A 12,845-nucleotide genomic window follows, 5' to 3' on the forward strand; every position below is an offset into this window, starting at 1 on the left:
GTATAGAAACGCTTTCTAATAATAGCAAGAATCATAAAAAACTGCAATCACTTTATATATATAGATATATATATATATCCTAATCCTATTCCATCCATAATTAAATGAAAAGGAGGGCAACTGGGAACTGAGTGCAAGAATACAGAAGACATTTAGACAAAACTAAGAAAAGACCTTAGACTTTGTTACATGATTGTCATATTATAGCTTTATCATATATATGTTACAGCATAATTTCAAGACAAATAATAGCGTCCATCCATTTGGTGACCTTTGCGGGTAATCCGAACAAATTTCTTGGTTTCATTCGAAACTAAGTTCTTAAACGAGTGGAGTGTTGCCACTAAAACGATTAGACTGCCTCAGTCTAGGGAGTTAGCCGTACTAATGTTATAAATACTGAAGAGAATTAGTTTTTCACCCTTGGGTTTTAATATTAATTAAGATCTTGCCGAAACTGCGTACAAATACCTCGTATCTGAAGAAGTCTATCAGGTATGAGGGTGTGCAATTATTTAATCAATTTCCATATAAAATTCACAATATTGATGTGTTTGACAAATTCAAAAAGGCAGTAAAGCTGCATGTTAGAGTGAACACAGTTGATTAAAATTGAGACGGCTAATGACGACGTGTATCTTGCTCGTATATACATATTAATATTAAGTTTCTCATGTAAATAAAATATTTTTTTTTGTAATGAGAAATAAAGTTCTTTCAACATGAAAAAGAAAAAATCAGGAACTCTGGTAAACAGCGCAGAGCCTTTATCATAACTTACATCTAAAACTATCGATTTTTTTGATACGTATTTCTTCTGTATTGTTCGCGTTATATATCTAATAATCTCTCTCTAATAATCGGTTAAGACACACATTAAAGAAACATTAAATTACCTCAGACCTTCTTATATGAAGTCATAACTGTTAATTTTACGTCTTATATATCTTTAATTTCTAAAACTACAGATAATATATCGAATTCACATTCAACCGAAGTAAGATATTGAAAATACAACAAAAGGTTCGGAGTTTCTTCCAAGTATGAAATATTTATTTGCCAAGACCGCTTATACAGGGTGTTTGGCGAACGTGACGCGTTACATCCAGATGGATTTTGATAAGGGTTCCTTAGTCACAGAGATATATTGGAAACCTTGGTTAATATTTACCCAAACGTAAGGGAATAAAACATGTCTGTACGTTGTAAGTGATAAATGAATGCTTCCTTTCCTTTGTAACAGTCTTTGTTTTGTTTTATATACAATATAAACGCATATTAAATTTCCACACTAGGTATTTTTTTCTTGCCTTTACTAATATTATAAAGATGAAAGATTTGTATGTTCGTAACAAATTAGCTCAAAAAGTACTTGACCGATTCTCTAACTATTGAATGCTACATGATCACTGATTAATATAGGATCCCTATTAAAACAACAATAATTTTAGCCAAGGCGTAATAAATATGCCTATAAAAAATATTTATTTTTTAAACTAGTGTTAGCCTGTGTGCTTAGTGCTTAGGTCATAGGTTAGATACCCGGCCGTGCAGCAATAGAGTTTATTTCTATGTGCGTAAAAAGGCTAAAAAATTCTAAATTAAGAAGAAAAAATTGACAATATTTAATGAGCAAAATACGTACATATATACTTAATATAACAGTCTTCATTAGTAAACATAGCCTTTCGAACATAATAACTAAAATTTAAATATTTTATAAAATCAATGACCAGACGACTGTAACCGCGTTCGAGATTTCTAAATTAAATTCTACTCTCATAAAACTTCAAAGCAGATGGCTTATAAATCTTGAGAATTTCATATAAAATCTTAAGAAAATTTAATGAAAAATTCGATTTAATCAAGTTCATTCATGCAAATATTTTTAATACTCAATGTGCAAGTCAGTTATTTTATAACTGTAGTTTCAACTTTTCATTATGATTCTTTTTATAACAAAAAAAGTGTCACATGTTAGAAGTGAAATTTCTTTGTTGCACAAGACGTTATGCGATAGAATTGCCATCTAAAGTTCTAATATGTAACAACTATAAAACTATAACTAACAAATTAATCAACCAATAGCGTGTATTTTTTCTTAATCTCCCTTACTCTCTCTCTCTCTCACAATCGGTTTCAATCGTTCTTTCACTTTTATTCGACATAAACGCTGCACATATTCGTGACGTGAATTTTACCCTTATGCGCCTAAAGAAGTTTCACTTCAAAAAGCTCCTGGTTTTGTCTGTTTGGAGGGAATATTTACGCATATACTGGTACATGATCATCTATTGGGCCTTATACCTTAGTAATTGATTTACAAAGAAGTTTCACTTCTGACACGTGTATTTCGTACGCAAATATTTTTAATGTTAGGTGACCCCGCCGCCCATGGACACTCTCAATAAAGGGCTCGCGACAGCGATGCCAGCTTTTTAAGTATTAGCACTCTCTTTTCTTGATTCGAAATCGAATTGGTTGGGAAATACTTCAGCGATATATAATTACCATGATTATTAAATAAATTTCAACAACATAAGAATTGAGACGCTCTTGTCTTGAAGGACCCTAAGCTTCTACAACAACATCAGACATAACCAATAAAAGTAATGGTTCATTAAAATTCAAAAGCTAAGCGGATTTCAACCCCATTCCTAAGTCACAATCTAAAATTCAATTCAAGTGAAAAAAATCACATCATTAGCATAACAAAAAATCTCATGCATTTTTCTCTACTTAAAATAAATAATGGCAATTTAAGATTCAAATTACAAATGCCTGAAGCGGCGGTCCCGAATTTCCTAAATAAATAATCTTGCTATCTGAAACGCTATAAAAATTATTAACATTTTCATAGTCGTTTATTCGAAGCGCGATTTTATTTCAAATAATTTTTCTCTAGTAAAAGAAATGGAGCGATTCATTTTCGCTTCGTTACAGTTTTATACAAATCGACGAACTCCGCGGTTGGTCGTTGTAGAAAATTCTTTTGGGATTTTTTATTAACAACTGGGCACATCATTTTCACAACAAAACCAATTCATGTCGCACATAAATCATCTTTAAAATACTACAAAATCCTCGAAGTTTTATTCCTAGTGTAAGTTTCTTTATATATACCTGAATATTATGAAGTGGAAACAATTCTGTTTTTGTAAGTATGTTTGTAATGATTTCACACACACATCAAGTTAAGAAAAGTAAATAAAACTGTAATGTTTAAAAAAATATTTATTTATTTACATGAGAAACTTAATATTAATATGTATAACTGTACAAATAATATTAAAATATACATGTTTATGTTTAAAACATATCAAATAGTTTTTTTTAAAACGATGTGAGTAAAAATCCTAAGATAGGATATTGGCATAGTTAAACTGACATTTCAATATAAAGGTCTATCCACATATACCGATCAGACCATGGATCGCTTGTATCGACAGATGGCTATTACATTCCGTCGATTGTTATTCGCACACTTTTATCAATATTTGAATAAAGATGTCTATCTCACATGGTTAAAAATGGATTGTGATAGGTTATTGGGTTTGGGTGTAAGTTCCAACGATGAGTTCATCTAAGAGATCGAAATCTGCGACTCGTAGCATTTACCAGCAGTATTTTTAATATAGAAACGAGGTATTAGGCTAGAAAATCAACGAATTCTCAGAAACTGAATGACACACGAAACTATTAAAAATATATAAATTCACGCTGAGGTCGCCGACTTGAGATCCGCCGAGAAAGGGTTTAAAATTAAAAACTCTTATCAATAGCTGAAACGTCTTTAAAACAAAGGACGCAATCCGAGACATCTCAAAAGATGTCGTCGCTTTAATAAAAACAAAATGAGCGAAGAAAATCCGAGACTAAATGCAACGTTTAATTAATAAAGCAATCTCTTTGAAACATTTAATTACAGGTATCGTATCTCATTTAAATTTAACTTAGGAGATATTGTATTAACGAAACTGATACCTTTGCCAATTATTTTGAAGGCTTTGTTTTACGAGTATTGTCAATGGGCGGTTTTTAGTTACGTTTTACAAACATGTATTTGATTACGCGCTTTATCGGTAGCTTTTTTTAAATTAACTGGATGGAAACGTGATTGCCAAATAACATCAAAGACAATTATGCGTCAAAATACCAGTTAATCTAAAAAATAAACTCTGACCTTTTTTGGTATTTTAAGGGCATCAATTTACATATGTAATGAGTGTAACATATCGTGATTTTATTTTATTAATCCGTAAAAAATAATATATTTGCAACGCAATTGATGTAGCTATGATATTGATTGTAGCATGTTATGCATAACCCCAGATAAATGGACAATCAGAATATTACGACTAAGCAAGTGAAAACAAATATTTTCAGTTTTATATGCTTTTTGAAGAGGAAATGCATCCCATACAAGCATACATACATTTACAAATTAGACATTGTTTATTTTCAGTGGACAGACATACTTATATTTTTTATTTATTTTAGTCTAGGTAGCATCTGATAGTAATAAAAAAAAGTGTGATTTTTGAACGCATCATCCAAATAAACAAAGAACATCTTCGAACAGTTTAAAAAGTTATGTCTTTTGAGTGAAAGCTGCTTGGATGCTTTAAAACTCATTTGACCTAAAATACAGGCCATGTATTCACTTAACAAATTTTTTTTATTAAATTTTAAGTTTTAAGATATCGGCACATTACTTTTGAAGTTGCCTAGGCCTATTGCTTCTATTTTCCCTTACTAAGGTTCCCTGGGTGACAAAACGCAAAATTGTTAAATTATAAGCATAAAAATGATCCTAATAACTTACATTGGAAACATTCGAATTCATAACAGATTATATATATTAATTTTTTTTACAGTAAACAACTAACTATTAGCTATATTTAAATTGCATTCAAAACCTTTTCTGATGGGAAAAGTACCAAACGAGCACGGCCAAATTTTAACTTAATTAACAAACCGAGGTTTCCAAGTGCGTCGGCGGCTTTTATTTATTTGCTTAAAGCGAGTGAATAAAATAAATAGCTTCTTCTTAATAAGTATTTTTATTCTATTCACTTCTTGCCTACCTTATGTAATTTGATAATTTTTTTTCTTGACTCACAGTGGTTGCCTGGAAAAGAGCGCTCGAAAGTGATAAGGCCGCCCGTTGCACTCCTTTTCATTTAACTATGTTCAATTTTAATATTGTAATGTAACGGTTAATAAATAAATACGAATTATATTTTCTACTTAAATAAAGAGATTATGCGCTAAGGAAAATCGTTTGGAAAACTATAAAGCTTACAGTAGCGCAAGGTTACGGCTTACAGTTACCGTGTTTGAAGGTACGGTGGCACTTAGGGTGACCATTATGTCAGGCTGTATACATAAGTGATACCGCCGCCCATGGGCACTCTCGACGCTAGAGGGCTCGGGTGCGTTGCCGGCCTTTTAAGAATTTGTACGATCTCTTCTACCTAAGTTGGTTCCAAAAAAACTATAGTGGGCAGCTGGTTTAATTAAAGAATGAAAATAAAAAACTAAACGGTATAATAAAGTATATTTGTCGCAGCGAACTAGCTTAATCAGCCGTTTAATTAACAGCCTAGCGTTTTAACTAAACGGCGCCGTTTAACTAGCGGCCTTAAGGATATTCAACCGTAGCTTTTGTTACAACATTGTTGTCAAGGTTCCCAGCACTTCAATAATAAAATTAATTATAGATTCCATATAATATATTTATTTATATAATTTAATTACATATTTTATATAATTTTACTATGACTGTTTTTGAACTGTTTATTTATATAATTTTTCAACTGTTATAAACACGCTTGAGTGCATAAGTGTGTGGGTGCAAATGTGTCATTGAGTGAGCCATTTTATTAATTCACTCACTCGCATACTAGGTCTCAGAAGCAGCCCTAAGCATAGGGTGTGTTCATAAGCCAGTCTTTAAGTCGTATTTTTAGATTGTCGACGGTGAGCGGGTAGTCTGCCTGCATATTGCGTCTGGCGAATACTTGTATACGAAAAAAAAAATACGAATACTGACCGACGACAACATCCCTATTTATTTTTAAGAAATGAATGTTTTCAGACTCAAGTCCTTAAAACTAAAAACGTCTAATAGTCGTTAATGAGTCTCTTTTAATTAAATATTGTTTCCCTTATGACAAGTTACGTGTGTACATTTTAAAAAGTTTATCCGTAATTTAAAAAAACCATGGAGTCAGTAGCGATGCATGTCACGTCTTCGTATTGTAACATAAGCCAACCTTGTATGAAACTAGCGTTCTAGACTACATGTACTGAATATTATTTATTCCTATCATAATTGCTTCTTATTTGTATCATCTCGATGTCCGTCGTTCCACAACTGTGCATTTTAAGGCAGTTTATACACACAACCACTATTTGAAATCTTTCCACTGAAGTATTTCCGAACCAATTCGACTTATGGTCCTTCAAGAAAAGAGCGTGGCAAATCTTACTCTTATTAATTATTAGATACTAGAGGAATTGTTTTAAAAAATTGAACCATCTTCAAAAATAATGATTAGTCTTGTCCAGTAAGTGTTTTTTTTTAATTTAATAGACAAAAATAATCTATATACGAGTTTGATGATCATATAACATACGTATTTTTTTACTAGCTGTCCCGCGACTATCGTTTTGCCATAATATTTACCTACCTTTTTAGTAGCTATAAAACATATGAAACATTTATTATATGCTCATAGCTGTTCCAGCCCAGAGTTCAAAGAATAATTTAAAAAAAATAGTAAAAAAGTAACAATTTACCTTCTTCTCTTCAAAAAACGTCTATAATAATGTGGTCAACTCTATAAAAACACGAATTATTTCTTTTGCAACGATTGCACAATACTTGTCGAATTGATAACATCTCCCTACGAATATTTCCCTAACCTATTTTTTCCTGAAAACAATGATAACGCCAAGAATTGAAACCTATACAATCTCAACGCTTCAACGTTATAATTACTTCTAAAGTCACTTTACTGTATACAAGATAATTAGCTGAGTTTTTCCCCGAAAGGGTGGGAAGGATCGGAAGCGCCCCCAGGCGATGCGCACCGCTCCAAAGATTTACTAAAAGAAAGTACACTCAAAGAGTTTTCCGCACGCTGTCGAGTCGTTCTCTTAGAATATTAGAAATGAGTTTAAAATATATTTTTATCAGAAAATATTTCAATTAATTAAGAGACATCAAAAGAAACATTTCAACTTGTTTTTAAGCAGTGTCCACAGATATTATTTGGCATAAAATATGTAAAATCAAAAAACTATACAAATTTTTGGGTAGATGGAGGAAGAACAGGTCCAAATGGAAAGTTCTGGGGAAGCCGTATGTACCCAAATTGCCATACTGCTGAACATGAAGTAATCAATATTACAATAATTGTAGACAGTTTAATTACAAAACTAACATCCATCTGATTTGTAATTTTTAAACTATGGAATTAGGCTTAATCATTTTTACTATGTCAAATTCGGCTACGTGCTTCAAGAGCAAAAGTAAAGAGAGAGAAAGAAAGTATTTAAAGATAAGGTTTAGTTCAAACTAACCACATAGTACTAAATAGTTGAGCATAAAGTTTGACACAAATTTTATGTAAATTTTAGTTAATAATTATTTAGAGTATAATTGTGCAATATTTTTACGTCAATTATTCAGAACACACACATACACAGACACACATATACAAACACACACATACACAAACACACACGCATACACCATGTGGTTTCCTTATAATTAATATAATTGTCTATTCTTTACATATAATCATTTTGTCGATCCGAAGTGGTTGAGGCCTGATGACCTGTAACACAGGTGCACAACCTTTAACAGGCATCAGTCTCACTTAAGCAATAGCAGTGCTCCAAAGAAGAATGACAATTATTGTATATGTTTTTGTGAGATATTATTATTATTATTATTATAGTTTTAGACCATCCATCCTTTTCTCCCAGTAACAGAATTTCTCGTGGGTGGACGTTCTATCTACACTACTTTCAGGAACAAGGAATACACAAATTCACTTACCCTTAAATATAAGTAAAAAAAAATTCAAGCGATTGCGTCAATAGTAACGCAAATATACAGTGTATGAATTGTTAAATCAGTCTCCCTCCATCTTAATCTACCCCATGAAGGGTGACAATCGACATTACAGAATAAATAATTCAAAAATTATGACTAAGCCTTGCGTGTGTCTACAATCGACAAACCAAAGACAAGTTATTCATGAATATCTAGAACATCGTTTTGCTTGTTTTAGGCTTTCACACTACTACTGTAATTTATATTTATTTAACAAAAGTATTATTTATTTATTTATTTATTTATTTATTGGGAAACCAGACAGATACATCCTTATAATAAAAACAAAGTCAAAAATAAAACACAATACAAACACATTGGATGCATCCACAACAGGTTACACTTATACAACCATAAAAATAACACATGACAACAACACACATAATAATAGTAGAGAGTTAAGACATTATGAGCTGCTTTATTTTATTCTTAAACAAAGCAGTAGTGGAGTGCGAAAAAGGGTCAATGTTTTTGATTGAATCTAGAGAAGAACACATCCTGTGAAGAGGCTCGCGGAACCCAATGTTGGTTCTGGGAGTCTGAAAATTAAAAGTTCTATGTAAGCGTAGAGACCTGGCAGGAACATTTATTTATTAAATAATATTATGTTGATTTGGCCGTATATGGCACTTATTTACTTATATAAATAAGTGTTTCATACAATGTAAGGTCTCCTAATTTTTGGATTTGGAAGTGTTGGCCAAGTAGATTCAGCATGCGACTCTCATCCCTGAGACAGCAAGTATGTACCAAAGAACTTTATGTCTACGTGCGCATTTAACATTCGCTCGAACGATGAAGGAAGACGGGAGAAAACTTTCCCTTACACCCAGTAAAAGTCGATACCGTGTGTCAGGCACAAACGGTACCCGCTTGCCTATTAGATTTACAAATGATCATGAAACAGATACAGATATCCTAAAAAGATCCGAGAAATGAAAAGAATGTACGACTGTTACTTATATTTATTTATACTTTGTAAAATTAAAAAACAATAAACATAAAAATATAAGTGATGCAACGGGGGACCTTGTCCCAAGCAAGCAATCTGTTTCAGAAAGAAAAATCATCTAGAAAGGAGCGTTACATATAATTAACCTGAGAATTTAAATTCAATTTAAGATAAGAAGGAGGAAGGAATTTGAAAAGAATGTAGAATTGTGTAGTTGTTTAGATCGTAGATTTTCTTTTTAATTTTTGTATTAAGGTCCCAAAAATCAACAATCGTTGATATTTAAAGAGAAAAACACGCTGTAAAGCACGCGAAACGTCGTTTAAATTTAAAATTATGTTTAAATAATTATAAGATTACATTAATACATAACTTCAATCTGTTCAAAAAGTGTTTTTCTTTAAATGTGTAAAAGTTATGTTACTAAAAGACAATACTATCGTTGATATTATTGCTTTTATTTCGATAATAAATAGGCTGATTGCTAATGTAGGTGGTATAAATTATTCGTATCTTTCGTATGAACTAATCAATACCTAAAAACTCCACTGTCTCATTTTCTAATAAACATATAAAAGTAGGCTTTTATTTTATGTAACTTACAATGCCCTTAGGAGGCCCCGACATGTCTAACGGATCCAGATGATCCAATTACCGTAGCTAACGACAAATTAATATAGCCAAAATCTGATTAGGGATTCCATAAAAAAATTACGTACAGTTTCCAACACTGAGGCAACAAAGATTTGACACATGTATCCACGTTCAAGTGAAGATAGATAAATGGAATTATAGTCATCTAGTATTCGCAATTCGAATGCAATAAGATCGTAATTCCCTAAAACCTATTTAGCAGTAAGTTTACCTTTTCCTCATTTCCATGAATATAAAGAAGGTGGGGACACTGTGTACACAAGATATATTAAGGTATCCTGAAATTCGGTTTATTCAGGCCTCAATCGATTTTGAAGTATTCACCTTAATTACATCTTTGTTCGGTTCATATAACATACATAATATGTAGTTCCTGATGGGGGTTTTGGGGTACAATTCATTAGAGTTTGGTAGGCTATGGTAAGGTTTAGTCTAAACGTTATTAAAAATGAAACGGAAAGCGCATACTTGATGGGAGAAATCATCAGACTGTACGTTCCGGAGATTTTAGCATATACTGTGTTTTATGTTATTTTTTAATAATATTGTATACTTATATATTGTAGTCTATTTTAAGTATGAGGATAGCCATGTATGGTCTGTAATTGAATAAATAAATAAATATGTAGGGTTCTTCAAAAAGATAATTTATTGTTTTTTTATTATTACCAAATCACTAATTATATCTTAATATAAAATATTACTTCCTATTTACTATTGCATCTGATGTTTGGTAATTATAAAACTAAGTATATATTTAGGTCTTTATTTAGTTATAAGTTTCCAATATTTTTTAAATAAATAAAATATCTAACTAGGAAATTGTGTTGCCGTTGCTCTTGTAATATTAAAAAAAAAACAGTGCGGTTGTGTTTTGTTCTCACTATAATATTTTAGTGCTCCGATTTTGACATGTCTACTGCTGATAGAGGCTAAACAACTCGTATATTTTTCATATACCATTTATTCGTTTCATGTTAGGAGGTTAGTATGGCTGCTTAAAGTAACTTGTAAAAAACGTGTGTGTCCTTATGCACACGCGTTAGAAATTATACTTTTTATGGAATAACATAAAAATCTTTAAAAAAAATGTATTCTACGTTTGTTGAAAAAACGACACTAACAATATAAACACGGTAATTCAGATATTGATAGTTTTTTTTTCATAATCTAGTTAAATGAAGTTTATTATAATATCCCAAATAAAATAGGATGTTGACTATACCTAACTTCAGGGTGACAGCTTTTTTGTAACGGTGTGCGGGCGCCTAGTAAAAATTTACTCTTATCATTTTTCCCTAAGTCGCCAAAAGAAAAATAACTTGAATAAACAAGGAGATAGATAGAGGCGGGGAGCATTGTGCTAGTCCCATTCGTAAGTTCTATGTTGGGTGTTGCAGTTACAATTACTAATTCGTCAGGAGCCCATTCGCATTGAGTGTCAATGTAGGATTTAACATCAGGTGATCCGTTTGCTCTATAAAAAACCTGGAAGTAAATTAAGATATACATATTTGTACATAAGTTAGTATAAGTTACAAGTGTTCAAGAAAACAAAAGCTAGTAATATACATTACAGACTGAGGTAATGGAGTAGACAGTGAATGTTTATTTACACGAATATTCACGCTACATTTATTATAAGTGCATCAAGTGGAAAACTGCAGAGTGAAAATGCATGTTTCGACGTAACGTAATAAACTCGGCATTGAGAGAATGATAATATACATGAAATTTTTCAATCATCTGAAAATACTGTTACCGCTTTTGAGTATATTATTTTTGAAATTATACACTTCACATCAAGTTCTATTTAAATCTAAAGTCCTACTCCGAAAAACGGGCACATTGATATTTCATTTCGACTACTACGATAAAAGATTACTAGTAAAATCAAAGACGGAAAATGTAATATTTTTATTTTTATTAACATTAATGTATTTAAGAATAGATAGCTTGTAACATATACAGTATATATTATAGTACCTGGAAGACCGAGCATTGCTCGGTATTTTTATTTTTTTATAAATTGTGTTTTGGAAATTACATTAAAGTACGAATTACATACTAATAAAATGATGAAATATGAATATAATTATCGAATAAAGATAATTATATTTAAGTATTTATTTTACTGACATCTTTAAACAAGCAATTCTATGTATAAGTTAATAAAACACGAATAAAATGTCATTTTCTAGAAATGATTCCCAGCTAGATCGATTTATCGCCCCCTAAACCCCCGTATACTAAATTTCATGAAAATCGTTGGAGCCGATTCCGAGATTCCAACTATATGCTCGTTTAAAGATATAATGATGACGATATAATAAATTAATAACCAATAGTCGTAACACCCGTAACTTTTCCAACCACATTCCAAAGCGATTTTCTTTAGTAAAATAATTACATATACGTAACTGGTTCTTCAAGGTTTATATACATTGCTTTAATCACCAACCCACGGTACATTTCAAAGACACAATATACTTGTATGTAATAGTTTCATCAAAGGGTAAATTTAGGCGTAAGCAGTTTAGGTATCCCAGGCAACAAAGCCGGCAAGATGTAGTAAACCATCAATTATGTCAGTCGGATGCCGAGCACACCGCAGGATTCTGAGGATTATTAGCAACATTGTGATCATCATTGGATGCATAATTACCGATACACAGTATTAAATTATAGTGATGAGTAGATTATATTGTTTATACTTAAGCATTTAGTGGTACGCGATATTAGTTCATATTTTTATATGGCAATTTTTGCCGCGCACAAACCCACCAGCCTCCAGTGCCTTACACACGTCGTCGACTTCTTGGGTCTAAGATAAGTTGGTTTCCTCACGATGTTTTCCTTCACAGTTTCAAGCAAATGTTTAAGGCGCACATAGAAATAAAGTCCATTGGTGCACAGCCCGGGATCAAACCTACAACCTCAGGTATGAGAGTCGCACGGTGAAGCCAACACTGCTCATTTATATATATATTTATATATATATATATATATGTGTGTGTGTGTGTGTGTAAAGAGCGAAGAGATTGCAATCTATTCGAATTTTTCTCTTAACCCAACAATTGCACAAATTTGTGGCGCCTCTCTCTTTTATTG

The 12,845-nt window shown here is 31.7% G+C and overlaps 1 protein-coding gene across 1 annotated transcript in view; it reads right to left on the minus strand.

The window, feature by feature from the left end:
- Positions 1-12,845, minus strand: part of LOC111003991 (acyl-CoA:lysophosphatidylglycerol acyltransferase 1) — a 227,721-nt gene that overhangs the window by 110,579 nt on the left and 104,297 nt on the right. The gene's annotated exons all lie outside the window — the stretch shown is intronic.

This window comes from Pieris rapae, chromosome 19 (genome assembly GCF_905147795.1).
Source record: "Pieris rapae chromosome 19, ilPieRapa1.1, whole genome shotgun sequence".
NCBI classification, from domain to species: domain Eukaryota; kingdom Metazoa; phylum Arthropoda; class Insecta; order Lepidoptera; family Pieridae; genus Pieris; species Pieris rapae.